The 18,718-nt window shown below is 51.4% G+C and overlaps 1 protein-coding gene across 1 annotated transcript in view; it reads left to right on the top strand.

Annotated features, from left to right (window-relative positions):
* LOC146260729 (uncharacterized) overlaps window positions 1–18,718 on the top strand; it is a 28,913-nt gene that overhangs the window by 2,615 nt on the left and 7,580 nt on the right. The window contains exons 2-3 of the mRNA XM_084667733.1: window positions 12,594–12,656; window positions 16,891–16,974. The gene's annotated coding sequence lies outside the window, so the exon portion shown is untranslated. The remainder of the gene's footprint in view (window positions 1–12,593; window positions 12,657–16,890; window positions 16,975–18,718) is intronic.

Here is an 18,718-nt window from a genome sequence, read left to right as displayed (position 1 = left end):
TCTTATTTTACCCCAACGCCATGTGGACAGGGTGGAGGCGGAACCGTGCCAAGGTACAGCAGCGCCAAGCGCTCCAATTGAGTAGTTTACGTCGGATGGGAATCTGAGCATAATCTAATGTGTGTGTGTGTGTGTATCTGAGACTGTTACAGTGCTCAGTTTTTCACATGTACACCTAGGACAAAGGGCTGCCCCCCTTCTTTTTCTCTCACCCCTTGTCCCCCTCCCCCTCCATCGCCTCTCTTTCTCTCTGTTTGTGTCTGGGCAGGATCTAGCCACAGGTGTCTAATTAAAGATGGCGGTGGTTTAATGTGTGATTAGGCCTCACAGTGTATCAGCTGAGTGAGAAGTCTAATCTTATTCTCACATGTCTGAACGACCAGCCGGCCGACTGTCCTCCGTCTGGGCCACACACACACACACACACGAGTATGCACAAACAAATACGTGTATACATGAAGATACACACACACACACATACTGTATGCTACCGTTGGAGGTGTGTCTGTCTCAGGTTCACATGTTTTGATGTGACATAAACACAAATCCTCAGGCTGAAGAAAGGAACACATACTGTAAAGCTAATCAGCCATGATGGCGTCTTTCTGCAGAATGGAATTTGTCTCCATCCTTTTGCCCAGAACGAAGACTGAAGTGGTGTCCAGGCCGACCCAGTCAGACAGGGGCCCACACTGAGTCCAGGACCCCGTCCACGGCTTACTGGCAGCCGGCCTGCCAAACCAGTCCTGACAGGCTGTGTCACATCCCATCCCTCACGCCTGCTGCCCCACCACTGAGAATAGTCCCAGGTCAGACACTGGGTCCACTCATGGCTGTAAACATCGCGCTCCAGAACAAACTGTCACTTGCAGGCCTCACAACGCCTCCCTTCTTGCCCACCAGAGTTGGGCTGTTTCTTGTTCTTCTCAAGATTTGTCGTCTCCTCCGGTGAGGGGCGATGACGTTTGCTAGCGACGGGGCAAGTTGTAGAGAGACCTGTACCAGTACTGTATCCTGTATGTCCTCAGGACGTTTCTCTTCGGAAAACTCCAAACCCTGTTCTTCATACATTGCAGGCATGGTTAGAGGACTACATTTAGACAGATGTGTGTCTGTGCTCCATGTTATGCTCACTCATCTTATTCTGCTCCCTAGGGTACAGACAACAGTCAGTGCTAGCATAGTAATTCCTCCCAATTTCCTCGTCCTATTTCTGGACCTCTGGACTCTCATATGGTCCTTGAGACAGTCCAGGGCCAAGCCAGGCCAGGCTTATCCCTGCTTTTGCAAAGGATAACTGGCTTGTTTTGTTTGGTTGTTAGGCTGACCCTTGCCCTGCCCTGGAGAGTGACCGCTAATGAGGCTAGCTCCCAGGATCACTAGCCCCAGACCCTTATGTTAGCGTAACCTAGCGTGGCGAAGTCTAGCGTAGCCTGGTGTTAGCGTAGCGCCAATACGAGCCCTGCCTTTATGGCTTCCAGATGTGCACGCCTGCTAAACATCCCCGCTTGTTTTCGCTTCTCTGACTCTTGCAAACAGAGGCCTGGCAGCAGTAAATAGCCTGGCCTCTGGCCTCTGGCCTCTGGCCTCTGGCCTCTGGCCTCTGGCCTCTGGCCTCTGGCCTCTGGCCTCTGGCCTCTGGCCTCTGGCCTCTGGCCTCTGGCCTCTGGCCTCTGGCCTCTGGCCTCTGGCCTCTGGCCTCTGGCCTCTGGCCTCTGGCCTCTGGCCTCTGGCCTCTGGCTGAGTCATGGAGGCTGGCAGGGGAAGAGTCTAAAAAACAGGTAGCCTTCATTGTTAGCCTCATATCTCCCATTGGGTTTCTTCACTCTTTTATGCAGGTTTGTGGTGGTGTGTGTTTGTTTTCAGTTGACTTTTAAGTAAAAGGTTTGGAGGGGAAACCATTGTGGAACATGGAAACACCTCTCCTGCTAACTCCTCTGGGGGTTCTGGGGCAAATGACTGTTCAGAGACTGAGACTTCCTAAACCCATGTGGAAGAGCTCTCTCATCTGGGTGTGTGTGTGTGTGTGCCTGGTCTGGGTGTGTGTGTTTGAGGGGTCTGTATGTGCGTGTGTAGGGTCTGGCAGTGTGTGCTGGTGTGGCTTGTGCAATTGTATGCTTGTGTGGATATGTGAGAGTGTGTGTGTGTGTGTGAGAGGGCAGCTTAATTCACTGGAACTGCACAGAGAGAGCCTGTATTAAGTCTGAAACATGAAAACAGATGGAGAGTATGAATGTATGAAGAGTACATGGCGTTTTCTCTCTCTCTCTCTCTCTCTCTCTCTCTCTCTCTCTCTCTCTCTCTCTCTCTCTCTCTCTCTCTTCCCTCTCACTCCTTTTCTCCCACTCTCAGTTCCTCTCTCTCTTTCTCTCCCCTCTCTTTCTCCCTCCTGCTTTCTCTCCCTCTTTTTTCCAACTGGACTGTGTTGTAACACAGCAGCTGAATGTAGACCCTTTTGGCTGCCTGCCACATGGGCTCATGCAATGGCCTGTCCAGAATACCTCAGTGTCTGAAGTTGAACACACGAGGAAGTCTTCGAGGGAACTCTCCACCGACACGTTGTGTCGCACACGGCCCTGTCTCGCCTCGCACATGCTCAGTAGAAACGCTCCTCCCTTCTCCTCCTCCTGTGTCTGCGTCTCCCTTAACTGCTCCCTGTGCTCTCTGGGTTAATGTGTTGACTGTCTGGTGCCTCACTGGGGCCCACAAGGGCCCCCCCTCGCCACGGTAACCCCTGCCATGGAAACTGGCCCCCCAAAGGAATGCCTTTTGGAGGCGCAGTCTAAAGGGCTTCTGTGTGTCGCTGTCCTGCAAAGATAGGGAGAGTTACACTGGTTGTGCCCTATACAAGATGTCCCCTCCCCTCCCTCTATCCTATGAGCCCCATTCTGGATGAAAGCGGAGCTCGTGACCCTCTCCTTTACCGATGTTACCAGGGTAACTACACTCTACTGGGTAGGCACCCCCCCCACCCCTCCCTCCTGTTCTTCACAGTGGCGTAGGTGTGCTGCTCCACCTCTCTGTTTGATCGTCTCTGTGTCCTCTGAGGCGAGCGAGGAAGCACACACGACCTCACTGCATGTTCAGCGGAGCTGTTATTCAGACAGGTGACCTTGGTCCTGCAGGTAGTCAGGGTGGAACACTGGGTCCTGCAGGGAGTCAGGGTGGAACACTGGGTCCTGCAGGGAGTCAGGGTGGAACACTGGGTCCTGCAGGGAGTCAGGGTGGAACACTGGGTCCTGCAGTGGCACACACAACTTCTGATTCAGATGTGCTGACGAAACCACATCAGCCCAGATCAACTGTCTCTGCTGAAGCCTGCAGACAGACAAGCAGTAAGCTTGAATGATGGTGTGTGTGTAGTGTGGGTGTGTGTATGGTGTGTGTATGGTGTGTGTTTGTGTGTGTGTGTGAGAGAGAGGTGCAGGGATAAGCTGTGCAGTTCTATACGTGTCACGTCTTTCAGTCTCAAGCTATAAATCCCCAGTAGAATAGCAGCTCATTAGCTTTATGTCTCTGCAGGGCCTCACGCTTCATAAACAGATGAGGGTGAATGGTCACATATGGGGGAGGAGGGAAGGGATATAGTCCCCCTCCCTCACACACACACATATACACATAGGGCTACACACACACACACACACACACACACACACACACACACAACAAGAGTGGATGAGGTTTGGTGAAGCCCACAGAAAACATCTTTTTTTTTGTGTGTGTGTACTAATTTTGGCCAAAAATATGTTTCTGTGACTTTGGTTAAGGGTCTTGGCAAGGCTGCTCCTCTCTGGTCAGTGATGTCAGTGCACGGCAGACTAACTGATCCTGGGTTAGCAGCACATGAGAGGAGGAGAACTCTCAACCAGCAGCTAGCCAGCAGCTAGCCAGCAGCCTGCAGTGCTCATGCCTCCAACTTATAAGGCAAACTCTTTATGATTAAATCTTTTCATGCAAGCTGACATTCTGCAGGTTCCTTAGTCTCTCAGGAACAACAAACCTGTCGTCTGGTTTCCCTCCAAGCGCGTTCCCTTCCTGATATACCATGTATGTACACTGTGCTGCTGAGGACACCGAGATGTTGTATCGCAGCGTTCAGAGAAGAACCTGTGATTCCGACCTTTTTTTACCCTAGTTGATATGAATGTGTGACAGTCCTATCTGATCTCCCCAGAAGTTTACTCATGTCAACGGGGCAGGCTATTTAAATCTATGAAAGGTTTTTTGTGAAATATATTCTCGTCTAACATATAACCTGTTGATGCCTTTGTGATGTTGCTATTGTGTACGCCCGGCTTGGCTCTGATTGTACTTGAACACTGTTATTGTGTGTGTCTGTCTTACTGCCTGTGTGTGTGTGTTTCTATTTGTGTGTGTGTGTGTATGGGAGACAAAAATATGGGCTTCTAAGCTGCCTGTGCTACCAGAGGTATGTCCCCCTGATGTTATCTTCTCTGTTGTCGTGTCTACGGCTGCATGTGTGTTATCTCCGTCATAGGCCCCTTCCCTCTGTCCTTTGTTTGGCGTCAGTCTTCCATCGGCAAAAACATCCTAGCGTCATTATCACGTGTTCACCCGCTACCGTCCTTTATCTGGTGCTGTGATGAACGCACTCTTCCTGACAAGCAGGTTAGTTCTCTGGAGAGGACTGGAGATGCATTGTTTAGTCTCAAGGCCCTCTCCTCAGTTCACCTATCACAGCGGGGGGCGACTGGGAGGGGGAGGGGCACAGAGAGCCCGCCAGAGGGCTCCTCCCATATTCTGATGCTAATCCTACACCATCTGCTCCCTCCAGAGTTGTAGGGGCATTAGTGAACCTCCCCCCCCCCCCCCACCTCTCTTACCCGGTCTCAGGTTTGACCCCACCCCCTCCTCCCCCCTCCAGAGGGACAAGGATAAGGAGACCCCACATCAGGTTACCCCCTCCCACACACACACACACACACATCCTCCCTGCCCAGGCTGCTAGTTAGCCCAGAGACCCCCCTCCTCATGCTTCTCTGTGTAGTCAGGGTACAGGTTATACTCCCTCTGGGAAGGCTGGGCTGGGGTTACAGAATATGCTGTAATATGTTGCCAAGAGAGACATGGTTCCCAGAGTCAGTTAAAGAACTTTCTGATGGAGCTTTACTCTCTCTTTCTCACACACGCGCTCTCCCTCTCTTTTTCTCCCTCCCTCCCTTCCTCTCTCTCTCTCTCTCTCTCTTTCTCACACACACGCTCTCCCTCTCTGTTTCTCTCCCTCTCTCTCTCTCTTTCTCCACTTGATGTGAGTGTTTTGTTATTTGCAGCAACCCAGGAATCCATAAACTCCTAAATAAACCAGACATCAAAGCAGTAGCTATGGAGACTCAGTCAGTAGCTATGGAGATACAATCTGAACCTACGGACAGAGGTGGCAAGTTCAATTGGAGTTTTTTTGTTGTTGCACTTTTTCAAACTTTCAACAACATTTAGGGAAAACATTTTTAAATGTTTTTTCAAACTTTCTAAACTTTTATTTTATATATTTTTCAACCTATTTCTGCATTTTTTGTGTGTGACAGAGTGACCGAGGACAGGTCTAGGACTGCACAAGTCTTGTCTCTTCTTTCAGAAACTATCAAGATCATTATTATTCCCAGGCCATGCCAAACCAGGCTAAACCATGCCAGGCCACGCCATGCCATGCTAGGCCAAACCAATGAGTCATGCAAAGGGAAAATCTGCCCTCTCACTCAAGGTGGAGGCTTGTAAGCTTGTCTGTAGAATGATGTTGATGAGGATGTTGATAAATAGTCTTTACTCTTGAGTGTGTGTGAGAGAGAGAGACAGGGAAACAGAGAGTGAGACACACACACACACACAGAGAGAGAGAGAGAGAGAGAGAGAGAGAGAGAGAGAGAGAGAGAGAGAGAGAGAGAGAGAGAGAGAGAGAGAGAGAGCTGTAAAAACCCTTAACAGCTGCCTCTCCTTTTTCTGTACGCTTTGCTGATGACTTCCAGAAACTTCCACTGCTCTTCGTCTTGGTGACACGTGTCCCTTCTCTCTGTTCCTGGCCTCCTTCTATCTTCCGAAACAAACTGATAAAAGGAACCTGAGTTGCAGAACAGTGAACACCGGAATCTTTTCCGGCTTCTCAAATGACATCTGTCAGCTCAATGAGCTGAAAAGTTCTCTCATCCTGGATGGTTTGTAGGAGGTCTGGTCACCTGCTCCTCCCCCCTGCTCCTCTCCCCTCATCTTCCCCCTCATCCTCCTCCCCCCTGCTCCTCCCCCTTGTTCCTCCCCCCTGCTCCTCCCCCCTGCTCCTCCCCCTCTGCTTCTCCCCCTCCGCTCCTCCCCTCTGCTCCTCCCCCTCTGCTCCTCCCCTCTGCTCCTCCCCCTCTGCTCCTCCCCCTCTGCTCCTCCCCCTCTGCTCCTCCCCTCTGCTCCTCCCCTCTGCTCCTCCCCTCTGCTCCTCCCCTCTGCTCCTCTCCCCTCATCTTTCCCCTCTGCTCCTCCCCTCTGCTCCTCCCCTCTGCTCCTCCCCCTCTGCTCCTCCCCCTCTGCTCCTCCCCCTCTGCTCCTCCCCTCTGCTCCTCCCCCTCTGCTCCTCCCCCTCTGCTCCTCCCCTCTGCTCCTCCCCTCTGCTCCTCGCCCTCTGCTCCTCCCCCCTCATCCTCCCCCCTGCTCCTCCCCCCTCATCCTCCCCCCTGCTCCTCCCCTCTGCTCCTCTCCCCTCATCCTCCCCCCTGCTCCTCCCCCCTGCTCCTCCCCCCTGCTCCTCCCCCCTGCTCCTCCCCCTCTGCTCCTCCTCCCTGCTCCTCTCCCCTCATCCTCCCCCCTGCTCCTCCCCTCTGCTCCTCTCCCCTCACCCTGGTCTCTCCTGGTCTGGCAGAGTGTGAGGTAGCAGCTCCCTGGTTAGCTTCCTGGCTGGATGCTAATGGTGAGCAGATGGGCCCTGGGAGACCCAGAGCGCCACACAGGAAAGACTTAGAGAGAGAGAGAACAAGGAAGCTACAAATTACAACCATTAACCTCTTATGCCAAGGCCTTCCCCAGTGACCAGGTGGAATGGGTGTTACATATGTAGGAATGACCACCTATAGGGTCGTGTAAGCGTTAAAACCTAAAGTAGGAAGCTTCTATCACAAGACTGGGCCTGTGTTATTCTCAGCGCCGAAAATCTCAGTGCAGGTTCAGTGGCACGGTTCAGTTCTCTGAACACAGAGAAGGAGTGGGCCAGTGTTCCTCGTGAGAGAGTAGGGTCACTCTTTTTCCATTCCCCCTGGGAAGTGAGTAATGTGGAACCATGTACAGTAGCCTGTGTTTTAGCTCAGTTTAGGGTCTAGGGAGGACTTCAAAGCCACGGACCACACCCTGTGGTCGCTATAAAACACGTTGCACACACATACACACACACACACACACACACACTCACACACACACGGGCAGGCACACGCCCTCACACATGCATTAATTTATGAAAGTCAATAAAACAGTTGACTGCTCTCTCACCCCTCCTGCATCATTCCTCCCTCCCTTTCACAAACCCAATCCATCTCCTCCCTGCCTTTTCCAAAACGGCCTCCTTCTTTCTGTCACAAACCCAGCCTCTCTCCTCCCTCCCTCCCTTCCCCCGTCCCAAACACAGCCCCTCCCTCCCTCCCTCCCTCCCTCCCTCCCTCCCTCCCTCCCTCCCTCCCTCCCTCCCTCCCTCCCTCCCTCCCTCCCTCCCTCCCTCCCTCCCTCCCTCCCTTCCCCCGTCCCAAACACAGCCTCTCTCAACTTCCTGCCTGCCTCTCCAGATCTCTGATGGGCCTCTAAAAGGCATATTTCACATGTGAGGAATTTCCTGTGTTCTGCTTATATCAGCCGTGGGATATACACAGGCCATCTTAGTCTGTGTGTGTGACACACACACACACACACACACTCACACACAAACACACAGGATGTCTGGTAACCCTATGAGGCGACGGGGATGAGGGGGGGGATTATGTTGGACTTGGACAGCACCATAGCCTGTGGTGCCCCTGCTGAAGAATCACCACTGGTTCTGTTAGCATTGGTTCTGTTAGCATTGGTTCTGTTAGCATTGGTTCTTTTAGCATTGGTTAGCTTCTTCAGGCAGCTTTGTCATGGCAACAGCATGTGCCTGGCCAGAGGGGTACTCTGTTTGTCAGCGTCTACTTGGCAAGGACAGAGAAAAGAGAAACAGTGTTTTTTTCGGGTCCTTAAGAGAGACAGGCTGGAGTGCGGGCTGGTGCGGTGAGTCCACTCCCTTGGATCCATCTACTTCCTGGGCAGCTGTTCTTCCTGGGTGGTGAGGAATAGTTATATTGCCAAGTTCAATAATGCGTCCTTGCTGGAGTGCTGTTATATGTCAAGCGGTTGTCGAGCGTCTCCTGGGATTAGACTGTTGATCGGAGGCCAAGATGGTGGCTGTTTGTTTCCATCTCATAGTGACTCTCTGACATTCTGTTAGTGGCCCCAGTTCTCTACCCTTACTTTTCAGTTCTCTCAACAACTTCCTGGACTGTCATCCATTCCATCCTTTCTCCAGTGTTCCTCCATCCTTCCGCCCCCACCTCCCACCTCCTACTGGGCTGGGGGTTGTCTGGAGCTGAGGTTGGGGGGCTGAGGCTGGGGCTGGGGCTGGGGCTGAGGCTTGGGGGCTGGGGCTGGGGCTGAGGCTGAGGCTGAGGCTGGGGCTGGGGCTGAGGTTGGGGGGCTGGGGTGAGGTTGGGGGACAGGGACTTTATCTGTGGCTGTGTTTCTGTCAACAGGGGGCGGTGGGTTTAGAGCAGATCACTCACTCCTCTAAGCTGACCTCTGACTGGAAAAGCCCCTCCTTCCAAACACTACGTGTTACGTTGTCTGACACTGGCTAGGATTCAACTGCAGGCTTACATTCAAACCACGTCATATTGCCTGAGCGGATACACTCATTTAAAAATGAAAACTACTCCTTTTCTAATTTTATGAGTTGCATGTGTATTCAATTACATCCACGTAATTAACTCTGAACGCTCCTAATAAGGGACGCAAACATTGTTTAGACCACACAGACAAATAACAAGATTGGTAAGCTCAGGTCATTATGATGCGCACGAAAGCCACAGTTCAGGCATTACACAGATTTTTGATGATTTCTATTAGTTTGTCTATTTTTTGGGGCCCCTCTCAGTCAGGGGCCCTTAGAATCGTCCTAGCTTCCCTCCTCTATCAAATCAAATCAATTCAATCAAATGTCTGTCTGTCTGTCTGTCTGTCTGTCTGCCTGCCTGTCTGTCCAACTAATTCCCCACAATCTTTTGGGGCAAACTCATCTTGTCAATGTCCATCTTTAGGGGAAAGAAGATGATTTTGTCTCCTTTCGGATCTGGATGATGAGAACCAGTCAGATTAGACTGAGACCATGATCCACATCTTAATGCAGATACGAGAATTTACTGTCGCGATTTCAACAGAGGGGCTGCCAAAAAACAGCTCTAGAAATCACCCCTGACTGCGCCCCTCCAATCCGGGAACAAGATTACCTTTTAATTTGAGATTAGCCTTAGGATCAGCAAGTGGGATTTCATTCCACACTAGACAAGACTAGGAAACACAGCAGACCTGACAGATGCAGAATGTGTTAGTCTGCAGACCTGAAAGATGCAGAATGTGTTAGTCTGCAGACCTGAAAGATGCAGAATGTGTTAGTCTGCAGACCTGAAAGAAGCAGAATGTGTTAGTCTGCAGACCTGAAAGATGCAGAATGTGTTAGTCTGCAGACCTGAAAGCTGCAGTATGTGTTAGTCTGCAGACCTGAAAGATGCAGAATGTGTTAGTCTGCAGATCTGAAAGATGCAGAATGTGTTAGTCTGCAGACCTGACAGATGCAGTATGTGTTAGTCTGCAGACCTGAAAGCTGCAGTTTGTGTTAGTCTGCAGACCTGACAGATGCAGTATGTGTTAGTCTGCAGACCTGAAAGATGCAGAATGTGTTAGTCTGCAGACCTGAAAGATGCAGAATGTGTTAGTCTGCAGACCTGAAATATGCAGAATGTGTTAGTCTGCAGACCTGAAAGATGCAGTATGTGTTAGTCTGCAGACCTGAAAGATGATGAATGTGTTAGTCTGCAGATTTAAATTCTGCAGTATGTGTTTGGTTCAGTCGCAAATGCCTGTCATCTCTGTACTGTGTGTGTGTGTGTGTGTGTGTGTGTGTCTGTTAATGCAGCAGACCGGCTCAGAGCCAGAAGCATCTGTTTTCTCCTGTGGGAGCATGATGGTGGCTGCCTGTGTGCGATGATGAGGGGAGATTAGCCAGCCCGCGGCTATGCTAGCTGCCCAGACCTGGTCAAGCCTACAGGCTTTAATCAAACTTGGCAACCCCAACCCCCTCTGAGGGCAAAGCCGACAGCACACTGTCTACACCGTGCAGTCTCAGTCCTCTCCTCATCCTCCACTCCCTCCTCCTCCTCTTCTTCCTACTCATCCTCCTCTTTCCCCTCTTCTCATCTACCTATCTCTTTTTCTTCTTCTTCTCATCTACCTATTCCTCATCATCCCCCTCTTTTCCCTTCATCCCCTCTCCCTCCTCTTCAACACATCCCTCCTTCTCCTCTCAACCACCACTTGAAGTGTGTGTTTGGTCCATAGGGGCGAGAGAGCACTTCAGCAGACGTCTCGTGGGGACGTGTGGAGCAGTGTCAGCAGTACATTAGAAGTGCTTAGCGCCGGCTGCTAACTAGACGTATCTCGCCGCAGCCCAGGGAGGATGGAACAGAGAATGACCCAGTAAGAGGGAGGGTTCCCGGGGTAGGGACAGGATGATTACTGGGTTCCCTCTGTGATTGTGATGGTCTGCTGGTAAAACCATGTAATCATGAGATGTAGAGAGAGGGGAGGGAGGGAGTGTGGGCTGTCCTCCCTCCCTCCTCCCTCCTCCTTCCTCCCTCCTCCCTCTCCCTCCCTCCTCCTTCCTCCCTCCTCGCTTTCCCTCCTCCCTCCTCCCTCCTCCCTCCTCCCTCCTCCCTCCTCCCTCCTCCCTCCTCCCTCCTCCTTCCTCCCTCCTCCCTCCTCCCTCTCCCTCCCTCCTCCTTCCTCCCTCCTCGCTTTCCCTCCTCCCTCCTCCCTCCTCCCTCCTCCCTCTCCCTCCCTCCTCCCTCCTCCCTCCTCCCTCCTCCCTCCTCCCTCCTCCCTCCTCCCTCCTCCCTCCTCCCTCCTCCCTCCCTCCTCCTTCCTCCCTCCTCGCTTTCCCTCCTCCCTCCTCCCTCCTCCCTCCTCCCCCCTCCTTTCTCCTGGCTCCTGTTCCTTGTCAGGTACCCCCCCCTTTCTATCTGGTGGTTTGAAACTAGTAAGCCAAGTCACACACACACACACACACACACACATCATGTTCCTTTTAGTAAAGCCACTTAAAGAGAGAGAGACAGATCCTAACAAAGCCTATAGATAAAGCATATGAATGCCCATAATTGGCCTATTTCAGACCATCAATGACTGAAAGAGAAGGCTGCATGCTGTTCCTTCCTGGACCATTACAGCCCTCTGATCACCTCCGCTCAACACACAGTAGAACAGGTCAGGAGCTCTATGGAGCAGACACCTGCTCATGTCATCTGCTCGTGTCACCTGCTCGTGTCTGGGTGGGGCAGCTCTGAGGCGGGAAAGGCCGGTGGGAGGGTGTTTAGCTGGCGGAAGGCTGTTATCAGTGGTCATGGTTTGTGTTATCTGGCAATGCTGGTAGTGTGTGAGTGTGTGTGCGTGAGTGTGTGTGTGTATGTGTGTTAGCTGGCAGTGCTGGTTGTAAATGGTGGTGTGTGTGTTAACAGGCAGCGCTGGTTGTGTGTGTGTGTGTGTGTGATAGCAGGCAGTGCTGGTAGTAAATGGGGGTGTGTATAGTTGTAGCTGGTAGTCTCTGCAGCTGACTCCACAGAGCTGCTGGCTGGACTGCAGTGTTGCTCTCTCTTCTGTCTTTGTCTCTGCGCTGCAGTCAGCCCTGCCTGCAGTCAGCCCTGCCTGCAGTCAGCCCTGCCTGCAAATGAGCACTGGGACGGGGCAATTATTCAGCATGGGGCAAAGCCCCTCCTTTTTCTCTCCAGTTCATCGCTTTTTCTTCCTCCATCTCCCTCCCTATTCATCTCTCTTTCTCTCTCCTTCACTCTCCCTCTCCGTCTCTCCCCCTTGCCATATCTCCTTCTCTGTCTCTCTCTCTCTCTATGTTTCTTTCTCTCCTCTCTCCCTCTCCCTCTCCCTGTTAGGATTGTCATATGATCAACATGGATGTGTGAGCGTGAGTAGATGAGGGATACAGGGATGCTGTAAGCATTGACATTTCCATCAACACACACACACCCACATTTCACTCACTCATCAATGGATAGATTCCTCCCATCCCCCTATTTTTGGTTTATTCTCTTCCCCTCCCCTCCTGTTGCTCTCATTGGTCGAGGAGTGTGTGTGTGTGTGTGTGTGTGTGTGTGTGTGTGTACGAGTCACAGTACCAGGATGCCGGTCCGTTAGCAGGTGAAATCTGTCGGTCTCAGCTACCAGGGTAACTCTCATCTGCCTCTCTCTCTCTCTACCTCCCTCCATATCTCTCCCCCCCGCCGTCCTTCCGTCTCTCCCTCTCTATGTAGGATACAGACTCCTTCCCTGTCTACTGTATACACTGAGAGCAGATACCCACCCTTCCCTGTCAGGTAAGAGGTCTTCTCTTTCTGATATATGTGTGTGTGTGTGTGTGTGTGTGTGTGTGAAGTCGGACAGCTGTTAGCCAAGCCCAGTCAGTCTGTCCTTTGTTACAGATGTCGGAAGGTGAAATCAAAAAGCTATTTTATTGCTCTACTAGCCTCTCTCTTTCTCCCTCTCTCTCCTCCCACTGCATTTCTGCAGTTCAGAGGAGAGCAAGTGTTTGGATAAGCAAAATTTGTGCTCTTTGTTAGAGAACACCAGAATGACGCACATGTTTTGTTCTGAACTGTAGGACAGGAGGATTCTTACCACAGATGTGTGTGCAGAGGATTAGCTCTGTATGCGACTGATCATGTCTGAGTGGTCATGGCGACGGTCAGAACGGAACGTTTAGACGGTTCGCTCTGTATGTGACTGATCATGTCTAGACAGCATTGATTATGTGTGTGTGTGCTTGTGTGCCTGCCCACTGTGTGTGTGTGTGTTTCTGCTCTGTGTGTGCGTGAGTCTGCTCTGTGTGTGTATGTGTGTATCTGCTCTGTGTGTGCGTGAGTCTGCTCTGTGTGTGTGTATGTGTGTATCTGCTCTGTGTGTGTGGATGTGGTTGTGTCTGCTCTGTGTGTGTGTGTGTGTGTGTCTGCACTCTGTGTGTGTGTGTGTGTGTGTGTGTAATGCAACGTCAGAGCCAGCAGGATAGCTGTCACATCCACAGTGACAGGCCTGTCTCCTCTCTGGCTGCTCCCAGGGCCTGTCTCCTCTCTGGGAACACAGGGCTGACACGCAAGGCTGCAGGAGGGGGGCATGGGGGGCATCTGAGGGGACGTGTCCTCTTTTCAGGGACACAAACAAGGCCCTGTGCACCCTCCCTCACCCACACTCTGCCAACGGCTGATTCTGATTGAAATGTCTGGCACTGTGCCAGCAGCTACTCTGATCTCAGAGAGCTCCAGGACCGGGTCTGAAATCTCTCTGCTCCTCTATTAGAAACATGATATCCCCGGGTGGAAAAACCCTCTGCTCCTCTATTAGAAACATGATATCCCCGGGTGGAAAAACCCTCTGCTCCTCTATTAGAAACATGATGTCCCCGGGTGGAAAAACCCTCTGCTCCTCTATTAGAAACATGATGTCCCCGGGTGTGTTTCAATGTTGACGTGTGAGAACTGGACATTCCAAGTCATTAAGACACCTGCCTGCACACTGTACAGCAGCTGGAGCCCGGAGCTCTGCGTGTGTGTGTGTGTGTGTGTGCTTGTGTATGTGTGTGTATGTGGCTTTGCACCAGGTGGTACTTTACATAACTTACTGAAAGATAAAGCTGTAGGCTGTGGGTGTGTTCTGCTGGATCACTAGACGCAAATGCTAGCAGTTCAGGGTCGTGGTATGTGTGTGTGTGTGTGTGTCTGTGTGTGTGTGTGTGTCTGTGTGTGCATGTTTGGACAGGGCAGGAGAGGCTGTGTCCTCAAACTTGGAGAGCTGCTGTCAGAACGATCACTTTTCAATCTGTCAGAGAACTGCAGACTGCCTCCATGCCCCCTTACTCACACACACTCTCACACACTCTCACACACACACACACACACACACACACACACACTGTCAGGGATAGACTTGAGGAAGCTGAGGATAGAGGGTGGAGGCAATCAACCATGTGAGAGGAGGGATGAGGTAGAGAAAAGAGAGGAGGAGAGAGGAGGAGAGAAGCGAGGGAGGAGAGAGTGAAGGACAAGAATAGAGAGAAAAGTAAAGGGAGAGGAGGGCCAGGAGTGCAGAGGCAGACATGATGGAGACTATGCACACTGTTGAAGGTGAGTGGGAAGGCATAGTCACATTGAGCATGTGTGTGTAGGTGTGTATGCGTGTTTGTGTACACACTCACACGTGTTTGTGTGTGTTTGTGTGTGTGTGTGTTCATGTGTACGTGTGTGTGTGTGTGTTTTTTGCTGCTCTCCATGCCTCCCACTACTTAATGAAGGAGTCCAGGCTGGATAAGGATGCCTCATTATCTGTAGAGATGTTCATCTTATCTTTAGAGATGTTAAAACACCTCCCCTCTCCCTGGAACATGTCAGCGACCGCACACAGAGACGACAAGGGAGAACCGAAGCACCTTCTCTCCCCCGTGGAGAGTGGATGTTCTCCCACTTTGTGTTGGTTCTCTGGAGGCCCTGGAAGGAGGGCGAGTCAATCTGTCAGAGGCGGGTCGGCCTGATCCTGGTCACATGGTGCCTGAGATTAGGAGAGGAAGAAGCAGTAGGAAGATCTTCAGATTAGGTCTTCTCTTCTGATCTTCTCTCGCGCGCTCTCTCTCTCTCTCTCTCTCTCTCTCTCTCTCTCTCTCTCTCTCTCTCTCTCTCTCTCTCTCTCTCTCCTTCTCGCTCTAGTTCTCTCTTGCTCTCTGTCTTTGTTTTCCTCTCTCGCTCGTGCTCTCTCTCTCTCTCTCGTTCTCTTTAACCCAGCCAGCCTCAGTCCCTCAGGGATGAGACAGGGGCGTGTCATAGGGATGAGGGCGGGTCATAGGGATGAAGGCGGGTCATAGGGATGAGGGCGGGTCATAGGGATGAGGGCGGGTCAGACCCACACTTGGCAGGCTGGCGCTGGACAACTGGGCAGTTATTTGACGATCGATGGGACAAATCTCAGAGCTCTTCTTTGTTTTATAGTCCAGCCCTCCATCCCGTCTCCTTCCATCCAACCTTCTTTTTCTCCCAGAGAGGAGATAAATCACACTCCTCCTTCCCCAGAGAAGAGATGGCATCTGTGAAAAGAAGGAGAGAGAGCGAAAGTGAGAGAGAAACAGAGAGAGCAAGTAATGGACAGAGAGAGAAAGAGAGAGGGTCCAGGCGCCAGATAAAGCCCCTCCCCTCTGCTCCACACTTTAACGTGAACAGGATGCAGTGTTACTACTGTGCTCCCAGAAGCTGTGTAAACGCACACATCTGCATTTCCCCATGCCTGGCTAAGTCCTGGCTGATCCCCGAGGACAATCCCAGAATCCTCCACACTCACTGTCCAGCTACCAGATTTTAATAAAGCCTAAATTAAGAGGAACGTAGTTTGGGCTGTTTCTGAAGTCTCCTGTGAAAGTCAATGCTGAATTTGACTCCTTGATGTCTCAGGTGAGGATTTATGTTGGTTGAGGGGGCAGTTCTATGGGCGTATATTAAGCCCTCTGTGACTTTGCTTGTAAAAAGGGCTATATACATACATTTGATTTGATGTGTCTGTGTGTGTGTTTGGGGTTAAGGTTAGGGTCTGGTGTTAAGGTAGGGTTAGGGTCTGGTGTTAAGGTAGGGTTAGGGTTTGGTGTTAGGGGTAGGGTTAGGGTCTGGTGCTGGGGTAGGGTTAGGGTCTGGTGTTAGGGGTAGGGTTAGGGTCTGGTGTTAGGGGTAGGGTTAGGGTCTGGTGCTGGGGTAGGGTTAGGGTCTGGTGTTAGGGGTAGGGTTAGGGTCTGGTGTTAGGGGTAGGGTTAGGGTCTGGTGCTGGGGTAGGGTTAGGGTCTGGTGCTGGGGTAGGGTTAGGGTCTGGTGTTAGGGGTAGGGTTAGGGTCTGGTGCTGGGGTAGGGTTAGGGTCTGGTGCTGGGGTAGGGTTAGGGTCTGGTGCTGGGTGTGTGGGGCTGCTGCTGGTGAAAGATGTGGAGCCGGCTGCCTGGACACACTGAGACCTGGGGTGTCTATCTGGCAGGATGTCTTGCCTGCCTGGCAGGTTGCCTGGATACCGTAGTTGCCTGGCTGTTGTTGTTTCTGGAATCCAAGCCCCGATGCTGGCTCACGACAGGCTCTGTCGTCATGGGTGACCTTGAGTCCGGGTGATAGGGGGTCACGTGTCACAAAGCCATGGTTACCATGGTGTTCCTTCTAGAACTGGGGGCTGTACTCTGGGGTGGGGGGGGTGGGGGGGGTGGAAGCCTGCATCAAACCCCATTGCCTGAGAGAATGCTCAGCTACAGGGGAAGCAGGTGTTGAGCTGGTGGTGGACGAGGGGAAGGACAGGGAGAAATGAAGACGCTTGTGTTGGAAACAGAGAATGACTAAGCAATCCGAGTGATGAGCATTAAACTTGACATGAATGGAGCCGTTTTCTGAGTCGCATTTGCCCTGTGAGTTATCTTGGGTTTGTGTGTGTGTTTTTGCTCTCTGTGTCCTGTGTCATGTGGAATCACAGCCTTATAATGTGTCCCCTCTCTCTCTCTCTCTCTCTCTCTCTCTCTCTCTCTCTCTCTCCTCTCTATTTCTTCTCAGGTGTGACCTGGAAGTTGTGTTCACCAATCACCTGCGTCCCACATCTCTGAAACAAGCTATCAAGGTCTACAAGCAACCAATCAGGTAAGACCAGAGAGGGATCCGAGAAGTTTCCGAAGCATTCAGATTGTTGACTTCCTGTTGCCCTTCCTTTACCCTTGCAGAGTGTAAACCGCTTCATGGCCCAACCACTAGTTTATCCGGCAGTCAAATGGGTATTGGACTCCTGTACCTCCCAGCATGCATTTCTCCCCATCGGTCTCTCTTGAGTCATACAGCCTTGAAGCAACTGTGAAGTGGCAGCGTTCGATAGAATGAGTAAATCCGGGGGCATTCATGGGTATGAAGGTTAAATGAGGTGTACCATGAGAAGGAGTGACGGGGATGTTGATCTCATGAATAGGATGTCACTGGCTTTTGACGGGAGTTTTGAAAGCTCTGTTGAGATGTGTTCAGTCCAAACGTTTTTCTCTCGACCTTGAATCATTTGCTGTAGATGTGCTGCACTTCCACGGATGTGAGTGCTGCAATAAACGTTCAGAGATCGTTGTGAGATTCTTCCAGCCATAGAGTTGTCAACTTGATCGCACTGCCGATCAGTCGCTGTGAGATCAGCCTGACCACACACACACACACAGAGAGAGAGAGAGAGAGAGAGAGAGAGAGAGAGAGAGAGAGAGAGAGAGAGAGAGAGAGAGAGAGAGAGAGAGAGAGAGAGAGAGAGAGAGAGAGAGAGAGAGAGAGAGAGAGAGAGAGAGAGAGAGAGAGAGAGAGAGAGAGAGAGAGAGAGAGAGAGAGAGAGAGAGAGAGAGAGAGAGAGAGAGAGAGAGAGAGAGAGAGAGAGAGAGGGAGGACCTCGACTGACCACACACACACATAGCATTGACCTGCAACCAGCTATTGAGTAATGGATCAATTTAAACTCACTTAGCTTCCATTTGTGTTGAGAGAGGCCGCAGGTTGTACCCATTTGACCTACTTGAGGAAAGGTCACGTCACTATGGCTACGGTTTTTCAGGGGAACTAGATGGCTGGTTCTGTGGACTTGGATTCGATCCTGACCCAGAACTTGTTTACATCTCTGTCCTCTGACATTTACATTTGGTCATTTAGCAACGCTCTTATCCATAGCGACTTACAGTAAGTACAGGGACATTCTCCCCGAGGCAAGTAGGGTGAAGTGCCTTGCCCAAGGACACAACGTCATTTAGCACGGCTGGGAATTGAACCGGCAACCTTCCGATTAACCGCTCAGCCATGAGCCCCTGACAGTTAAAGAAGTTGACAAGAGACCAATTCACGTGGCTTTCTCGAGGGTTTCGTGTGAAAACATGTCTGGGTTTCTGCTCGGTCGTCTCTGTGGTAACAGGGTCAGAGGTGTCAGTTCCATCACCTGATTGGACGTGTGAGGTAGACCCACCCTTTCCTGTCCACAGGCCAGCCAATAGCTGAGTATCAACACTGCAACTAAGCAACCGTTTGACTGATTTCTTTCCCCCTCCTTTCAGCAGGGATAGATAGTTCTAATGAGTTTGAAATGTATGTCACAGGAAAATATTTCTGTATCAAAGTATCAAACCACCCTATGAATGAACCCTTCACCCCCCGCTCACAGGCGTAATGGGTCAACCCAGCAGCAATCCTTCCGGTCACTGACTTTGTTTGAAGATCTAATGAGATGAACCATTGTAATTAGCGGAGCGGTGAAGAACTAGCCCTTGTTTTAACACACACAAACACACACTAGGAGGGAGTTACCTGCAGCACAATAAGAGACGCATCTCCGTCCAAAACCAAACTGTGTGTGTGTATGTGTGTGGGGGGGGTG

Source organism: Hypomesus nipponensis, chromosome 12 (assembly GCF_054491055.1).
Source record: "Hypomesus nipponensis isolate SF chromosome 12, ASM5449105v1, whole genome shotgun sequence".
NCBI classification, from domain to species: Eukaryota; Metazoa; Chordata; class Actinopteri; order Osmeriformes; family Osmeridae; genus Hypomesus; species Hypomesus nipponensis.
Note: the sequence above shows the minus strand (reverse complement) of the source record. Positions and strands in the feature narration are given on the sequence as shown.